Genomic DNA, 9711 nt, shown 5'->3' on the forward strand with positions numbered 1-9711 from the left:
ACAAAGTCCTCCTAAAAAAATTGCTTTTAGTTTATAGGTACCATACATGGGTATTTCTAGAATATTAAGTCATTTACACTGCTCAGATGAGACAACAGAGATTATTTGTGAGGATGTGGGGACGTAATAAGTGCATAAGATGTACCATAATTTCCGGACTATTGAGCGCACCTGAATATAAGCCGCACCCACTGAATTAAAAAAAATATATTATTTTGAACATAAATAAGCTGCACATGTCTATAAGCCGCAGGTGCCTACCGGTACATTGAAACAAATGAACTTTACACAGGCTTTAACGAAACACGGCTTGTAACAAAAATAAATAGGCTTTAACGAAACACGGCTTGTAACAAAAAATTTAAAATTAGCAGTAAACAGTAGCCTACCAAGAAAGTAATTGGTCACTATCTTCCTCCTGTGCACTGAAACCACTGAAGTCATCTCCTTTCAAAAAAAATTGAAAGCGGGAAAAATCCATATATTAGCCGCGTCATTATTTAAGCTGCGAGGTTCAAAACGTGGGGAAAAAGTTGTGGCTTATAGTCCGGAAATTACGGTATGTATGAGAAAAAAGTATACATTGAAAGTATTTCAATAAAATAATATATTTGTTTCACAACCACCTCAATGTTGTTGTTTTTTACTGCACATTAACAATACTTTAATCCTGAATACAGTATGATCATCCCTGAATTTGAGTGTAATTAGAAATAAATAAAACTGTGTTTTGGAAATGTAGGCTCTTGAGCATGGGAGGAGATCATCAATTAAACTACCATCATTATTATCCACTTATCAGGTGCAATGGAACACGAAATTGGATGATTGGTCTTATTTTTCCTCTTTTGTCCGATTTGCTTGACAAAAATGTCAAGGCAAGATTTATGAAGATTTACTAAGCATTTGCATCAGGTGCAAAATTGCAAGTGATAAAACACCAAAAACAATGCTAAAACATGAAACTGCATCATTTACTATTGACTTTTGTTTTATTCTTTCTCCTAACTGTTATTTTACTTATTTTGCTCTGTCCTCAATGTTTAATTCCGATTTGAATATACAGGTTTGCATCGGGTGCAAAGAAGGTTTTTTCAATATTGGCCCTATGTGAGTGTAGAAACGTCATAATGTACAATGGCTTGCGAAAGTATTCACCCCCTTGGCATTTTTCCTATTTTGTTGCCTTATACCCTGGAATTCAAATAGATTTTTGGGGGGTTTGTATTATTTGATTTACACAACATGCTTACCACTTTGAAGATGCAAAATATTTTTTATTAAGAAACAAGACAGGAAAAAATGAAATATTTGAGTGTGCATAACTATTCACCCCCCAAAGTCAATACTTTGTAGAGCCACCTTTTGCAGCAATTACAGCTGCAAGTCTCTTGGGGGTATGTCTCTATAAGCTTGGCACATCTAGCCACTGGGATGTTGGCCCATTCTTCAAGGCAAAACTGCTCCATCTCCTTCAAGTTGGATGGGTTCTGCTGGTGTACAGCAATCTTTAAGTCATAACACAGATTCTCAATTGGATTGAGGTCTGGGCTTTGACTAGGCCATTCCAAGACATTTAAATGTTTTCCCTTAAACCACTCAAGTGTAGCTTTAGCAGTATGCTTAGGGTCATTGTCCTGCTGGAAGGTGAACCTCCGTCCCAGTCTCAAATCTCTGGAAGACTGAAACAGGTTTCCCTCAAAATTTCCCTGTATTTAGCGCCATCCATCATTCCTTTAATTCTGACTGGTTTCCCAGTCCCTGCCAATGAAAAACATCCCCACAACCTGATGCTGCCACCACCATGCTTCACTGTGGGGATGGGGTCTCGGGGTGATGAGAGGTGTTGGGTTTGTGCCAGACATATCGTTTTCCTTGATGGCCAAAAAGCTACATTTTAGTCTCATCTGACCAGACTACCTTCTTCCATATGTTTGGGGAGTATCCAACATGGCTTTTGGCGAACACCAAACATGTTCGATCATTTTCTTTGGGCCACTCTTCCGTAAATCCCAGCTCTGTGGAGTGTACGGCTTAAAGTGGTCCTATGGACAGATACTCTAATCTCCGCTGTGGAGCTTTGCAGTTCCTTCAGGGTTATATTTGGTCTCTTTGTTGCCTCTCTGATTAATGCCCTCCTTGCCTGGCCCGTGAGTTTTGGTGCGCGGCCCTCTCTTGGCAGGTTTGTTGTGGTGCAATGTTCTTTCCATTTTTTAATAATGGATTTAATGGTGCTCTGTGGGATGTTCAAAGTTTCTGATATTTTTTTATAACCCAACCCTGATCTGTATTTCTCCACAACTTTGTCCCTGACCTGTTTGGAGAGCTCCTTGGTCTTCATAGTGCCCTTTGCTTGGTGGTGCCCCTTGCTTAGTGGGGTTGCAGAATCTGAGATCATGTGACAGATCTTGTGACACTTAGATTGCACACAGGTGGACTTTATTTAACTAATTCTGTGACTTCTGAAGGTAATTGGTTGCACCAGATCTTATTTAGGGGCTTCATAGCAAAAGGGGTGAATACATATGCACACACCACTTTTCCGTTTTTTATTTTTTATAATTTTTTTTAAACAAGTAATTTTTTTCATTTCACTTCACCAATTTGGACTATTTTGTGCATGTCCATTACATGAAATCCAAATAAAAAATCTATTTACATTACAGGATGTAATGCAACAAAATAGGAAAAACACCAAAGGGGGTGAATACTTTTGCAAGGCACTGTATGTCATATGGGTTTATCCACAAATATGAGTAATTATTAGTGTGACTCATGCCGCAGCAGGATTTCGTTACGCAAGCAGGTTATGTAAAGAACGTCTGTCTTTTGATCCCCCTGCCGAGTGCTGTGTGAGAAGCTCGGCATCATTCCACTGACACCACATCTAGCTTATACTCATGTTTACATAAAATCACTTAGTACAGGCTACACTGCATGAGAAAAGCATGCAAGAACAAAAATATGCAATGGCTGAAATGACCAGTTATGTTTTCAGCCATATCAGCGAAACCACCAGAAAGAGTACATTTCATATTTAAACAATTTACACATTATCTACATTGGCCATGTTGATAATTTAGTTCTGCATTATAGTTTTGAGCCTTAATGCTGCTGTTATGACAGGCAAATCTTACCACATACGTCAAGAACACAATCTAACCCTAGAAAAGCTTTAAGAAATCTTAGGAAAGTATTTTAGCAGTGGAAAGACTCAAGTCCTCAAGTCCTTTCCCCCCTTTCCTTTGAAGTGAATGCCGAGGTTAAACCGTGGTTGTCATAGTATTATGAAAGTCTTATGTCAGCTTATCTTCTCTTTTCACTCGCACTTACTGAGGTTGATCCCACTTAAACACCCAGGCCCCATGCATAATGTTGAAAGCAAGTCATTACAGTCAAGAGCGCTGAAAGAGGAACACAAGTGGAACAAGTGTCACAAATCTCTCTTGATTGCAGTTAATGCCAGATTTAGAAAGCCTAGTTCTCTCCCTTCATATTTTTTAAATGTCAGTACTTGCAAATTTGATTTGATAGGCATGGTTAGCTGGTTTGTGCTACTGTAGAGTGAGAATGAATAGTAAATACTAAATAGCAATAACACTGGGCAGTTCTCATATCATTTTATGGTTGGCCCTACATGAAAATTACCTTGCAAATAATCCAATAGTAAATCATAGAAACATGTACAGTATGTAGGCTACTGAATATTAAGGCTATGCCTGTAATGAATACGACAGGAGACAGAGAGCGGGTTTCAAGTGCAGGGCGCAGCAGGTGTTTATTTGTAAAGGACCACAGGACGAGGCAGGTAGCTGGGTCCAGGGGCAGGCAGAAGGTCATACACAGGGCACCAAAAACGCAACAGTACAGGCAGGGAGAAGGCTAAAGACGTAGTCCGGGAGATCAGGCAAGAGATTGATGACAGGAAATCCGACAGGCAAAAGTACAGCCAGGGAATAGGCAAAAAGGTGTGGTTAGTGAGGATGGCCAAAACTATGGTACACAGGAGGACTAACACAGGAAAACCCAGCACTCCAAGTAGAAATGTGTATCAAAACAAACAATACCTCACAATGATGGGGTGCAAAGAACTGAACTAAATAGTGTGTGATAATGACATACAGGTGTGTTAACATGTGATCAGAATTCAGGTGATTGGGATCTGGAGAGTAAGCTGCGTTCAGAGGATCTATGTGTTTGAGAGTGTGGGCTGGAAAGTGAGCTGCATTCAGGGGATCTACGTGTTTGAGAGTGTGAGTTGGAAGCAGACGTTACAATGCCCTGAAACACAATTTCTCCCTTCTATGAAAAGGACTCCAAATGGCAACATTTTCCCTATATAGTGTACTGACCAGAGTCCTATAGACCCTGGTGAAAAGTAGAGCATATATAGAGAATTGGGTGCTGTTACGGATACAGGTATCCTGAGTGTGTATCCTGTATGTGTATTTCTTTTCTCTCCTTCTCCTCCTCACAGGTGACAATCATCACTCCCCAATCAGTCCCCAAACAGAAGACACCTGCTCCTCTTCCCTCCCCCAATCACAGCCCCTTTCCCTTGGTTTAAAAACACAGTCAGTTGTTTTCTCCCCAGATCTCTCTCTCACTCTCTCACCTGTGAGTTTTGTTAGTGTTGACTGTTTGTTGGTGGGAAAAGGGGGTACCAAGACAAGTCGCCCATGGGCATACATTACCTGTAGGAATACTTTGTCTAAGTACCCTAGTTAGAACTGGGCGGACCACCCACTGTATTTTTGGTTAGTTAGCTAGCTGTTATTGAAGTAGGCTAGACTAGCATAGGGGTGTTTTTGGATTATTGTTTCTTTGCTTGGGTCCAGCTCAGCCCCTTTTCTCACACCCCATTACCGTGTGTTTATAAATAAACCATTAGAGTTTGACGGTAGATTGTAGTTGTCTGTGGTTATTTGTTCTCACTGTTACTTTTTCACTATTATAATTTGCATGATTTATGTTACGGGTCTCGTTGCCATCCCCCCTAGACTGCTGGGCGAAAGAGTATTCGTAACAGGTGCCATTTGGGATGCAGGCACTTTGTTCACAGTCTGCCTGGAGTGCTTTGTATACACAACCATTCGTCTGTTAATCCTTGTGAGACTGGGAGCAACAGTTTGACTCTCGCCTTCTGTTATGAAAAGATGACACTGGAATCTCTCAGTTTCTCTCAGAGCTAATATCACACTGACATGACTGAACATACCAGAGTATGATACCATTCAGGTAGGAAAGGGAGAATGGACCTCTGTTAGAAACAATTGGGAAAATAAATACAGTAGTTTGCATATGGACATAAACATTTAGAAGAGCATCATTACAGACCGTTAATCTGGGCTGGCTGCTCACTTCCTCCTGATATATAGGAAGCTATGTGTTAGTCTTATTGAGTTGGCCCTGGCATCCTATCTGCAGGGAAGCCACATTCTTTTCAGTAGTGAGGGAAGGGTGCTTAACATTATTGAACCTACTACCAATGTTTATCGATGCTCAGAAACAACCCTCAGCCCTCCTCCAACCTACACTTGAAGATCTGAGAGGATATGCTAATAGCTCTACCTTTCCCTCTGATAGGCTAGGTGGAATAAACAACTGTGCAATCCTCTCACATCTCCACAAGTGCCTAGGCCAGGGGGTAGTGGCGGGCACCTATGTGAAGCTAGCCACAATTAGGATTAGCCACAATAGTAGAATTTGCGATTAGCCTTCAAAATAAAAATCACTAGTTGAAAGTGATGCAAATGGTTACAAATAGTGTAAGCAAGACATATTAGGTAGGTAGCCTCAAGGTTATAGCATTAGACCAGTAAGGTTTCTGGTTCAAATCCCAGATCCAACAAGGTAAAAAATATATATAAATCTGTCACTGTGCCTTGCCTAATTGCTGTACAATGGTGCTGTGAGTGTCACTGAGCAGGCTGATACCCACTTCATGGGTGCACAATCCATAGCTTAGGCTATACTGTGCATATAAGTATGCCCCCAATGCAATTCTAATTCCACAGTGTGATTGTAACAGATTTTTACATTTTTTTTTTTATTATTAACTATTGTCATCTGTTTAATTTATATAACATTCCAACTATTTTTAATTAGTTTGAATCATTTTCAATTGGGGACTTTTATTTTGAAGGCTAATCTCAAATTCCACCGTTGTAGCTCATCCTTCTTGTGGCTAGCTTCACATCGGTGTGGCGAGCAAGGAGTTGTTTCTGGATAGGGCCTATAGACCTTTATTCTACAAACCTAAAGAGAAGCACATGACTTATTGCCAGTGTAAACTAGCTGATAAATCACTTCGGGGCGGCAGGTAGCCTAGTGGTTAGAGCGTTGAACTAATAACTGAAAGGTTGCAAGATAAAATCCCTGAGCTGACAAGGTAGAAACCTGTCGTTCTGCCCCTGAACAAGGCAGTTAACCCACTGTTCCTAGGCCATCATTGAAAGTAAGAATTTGTTCTTAACTGACTTGCGTAGTTAAATAAAGGTTAAAAAAAAGGTTGAAAGATCTATGACAGTTTATTACAGCTCTCAGATTTTGTGAAGTCATGCATTTAATGACATCACTCTGTGTTCCACATTTGTTCGATGATAGCTCCTGATTTAGAGCAATTTACAGCCAATCAGTATAATGCAATTCAAAGTGAAAAGCTTTGCAGGCTCATTTCTCATGAACATACTCCAGTCAAACCATTTCCATTTCACATTCTCTACACTCAATTGCTCCACAGCGACAGTGAGGTGTATGATAGTAAAATGGCATCAGAGTTTTCTAAAGTTCAAATGATCTTGTCACACCAGAATTACAGCACAACTCAACTGCGAACGAGAATGATTTTGGAACTGGGCCCTGAACTTGTTTTTATGATAGAATGGCGCCCCTGTTATATGTGTTATAACAAAAGCGCATTGAACAAACATTTTTGGTTTTGGACATCCTTTGTGTTTTATGTTCTCTTAATATTCCCATTTAATGCTTCTTGTTTGCTTTAACTTCTTTTCATTTGACTATTTTACTATAAAGTGTGCTGCGATTTTAAATGCACTGCAATTTCAAATTATTTTAAATGCACTTTAAAGTTTGATTTCCCTTTTAATTTGACCATCTTTCTGTACAAACTACAGGTGGAAGATCTGATTTAGAATGCAAATAGAGCATTTATAACCACAGAAATTATCAGCCTTTTGTCATGACGTGGCCCTTTCTGGGTATAGATCGTGGCATCCCCCTCTCTATCTCCTACACCCAGGTTCTGTTATCTCAGGTTGTAAATTCCTGGAGGAGACTCTCTTCCCCTGGGAATGCAGAAAGAGAGCCACATAGAGAGAACAAAGGATTTCACATCGCGAACTCCTAAATTCCCAAAATGGGAATTTGATACAAAAGGTCCACTTGTGAGAAGGTGGGAATGGTCCGTGGACACTTAAGGGACGGGTATGACGAGTGTGTTTCATTTGGTGACCTCAGAGAGGACAGGAAACACACATAACTATATCTCTGAATATGTACATTTCTCAATTATGGGGTTTGCATCTAATTCTTGTATAAAATGAATGAGTAAAGATTAAACTATTTGGGAAATTATGTAAGGTGATGTTAAACCTTTAATGAAAGAGAATTGTATTCCCTTTAAAGTTTAACTAAGTCATTGGCCCTCCCCCGTGAGCACAGACATGATCTGGCGTCATGGAACAGCCCTTTTCTACTGTTACGAATAAAAACCCCTTCTGAGGAAATCCTCTACAGACCACAAAAACCTCAGTATAAGCTAAGGTTGTAATGGTTGAATTCCTAAGCATACCACATGGAGCATTGGCTACACAGCTGGAAATGGTTAAACCCTGAGATTATCGATCCCTACAGAATAAGAACAAATCTTAGATAATAATTACTAGTCTGCAGCTAGAAATTATGTCAACCTGGGATGCGAAGACAGACAACCACCGAAACATCTACTCTATGAAACATTTCTAAATGGTACTCTGAAGTATTCATTCTAACCAGGAAAGACTTTGATCTTCAGGGAAGCAGAGAGAGAGACGATGATGAACTGACTCTCCAACAGACGGACCGGATTCCAACAGAAATCACAATGACACACTGGGCGTAAATATATATTGATTGCAATTATTCCCGAATGAGTGAGCGTTCATGTGCAAAGGATTAGCATTTCAATTAATATAATTATCAACTGTGTAGTGATTCCTTTTTCTCTTTCCGGCCTGTTCTCAGTCCACACCCACTTCCCTTTGTCCACCAAGCCGTCATATTGGCTAGCCCACTATGGAACCTCCCCTATCATTTCCTTGTAACCATAACTGTTGTTTGTTTATGCATTTCTGTGATTATTTATTTAGTTAGTAAATAAATGATTAAGACAATTGGTGTATGGATGATTCATAGTAAAGGCTGGGTTCGTGCAGATAACCAACAATTTACGACGTTTGGAATGAGACTAACGTGAGTTAAAGAATAATTCATTAATTAGAAGACTAATTGATCAGATATTAAAATATCTGAAGAGTTATATTAGGAAAATTATAACTTTGTAATCTGAAGATTTTCCTTGGTGCCCCGACTTCTAGTTAATTACATTTACATGATTAGTTTAATCACGTAATACTAATTACAGAGAATTGATTTGATAAAATAAGTCTTCACTTTAATGATGCCAAAGACACAACACTTTCTTTGAAGGAAAGAGGTTCCAGTAAGTGACGGTAAAACAATAAGGATCTGTTGGTAATAAAATTAAATGAATCGAATTGACAGCAATCCCTTTTTTTCTTCTGCACTACATCTTGAGAGTAACGGAATGTTCAGTTTACTTAATTGGCCTTTGTGGGTGTTTGACTCACATTTCTTGGAAATAAAATCAACTGTTGTCATCTATGTGCCCTAAAGACTAGTCTCTCATGACAGATGTTAACATAGGTGTAACTCAAATATAAAGGTGAATAAAAACACATGGCTGACTGACTGACTGCTCTGATGCTGCAATCCTCAAGAGACAGTTCAGACCTCTTGAGCTGGCTCACCTCGTGATTGACAGGAGGACTATCCTTCAACCACTCCCCTGTCAGGAGGGCAGAAAAGGAACCCAGACACCTTACTGTCATTGGCTCTGGCCTGCACATGATGGACAGCACTCTGGGCCAGGCCGGGACACTGTAAGACATGCGGTTCAGCTCGGGATCCAACACAACCTTCTGAGATGAGCCTGGACAGTCAACCTCCCTCAGGATCATCAGAGGGGTTTCTGAGTTCGACACACAGGATGGACTCCCAGAGGAATTTAGCCTTGCACCGGTCAGCAGTTCCTGCACGGTGAGTGACTTTGAATTCGGAACCACGAGATGGAGCTGTAGTCGGGTTGTCACCATTGGAGACTTGAGCAGTATGCTACTGTTACTAGAGACTGGGGTTCTCATCTGAGTTGCATCCTGTGGTAACCTCAGAACCCAGATCCAAGAAAAAGCATTGTCTGTCACAAGAGACTATTCCTATGGATTCCTGAAAAGTGCGGAGAGTATTTGGAGATTACAAACTAGGCCTAGTTGAATTTACACTGCTTCTAAATAAACTGACATCTTGACTTGAAAGGCTGTGAGAAATATTTTTTTTACATTTTAGAACGGCTTTCAGGCATAAACGACAGAAGCTGTAAGTTCAAAATTTGGTTGTGCAGCAGCAGTTTCT

This window comes from Salmo salar, chromosome ssa17, assembly GCF_905237065.1.
Source record: "Salmo salar chromosome ssa17, Ssal_v3.1, whole genome shotgun sequence".
NCBI classification, from domain to species: Eukaryota; Metazoa; Chordata; class Actinopteri; order Salmoniformes; family Salmonidae; genus Salmo; species Salmo salar.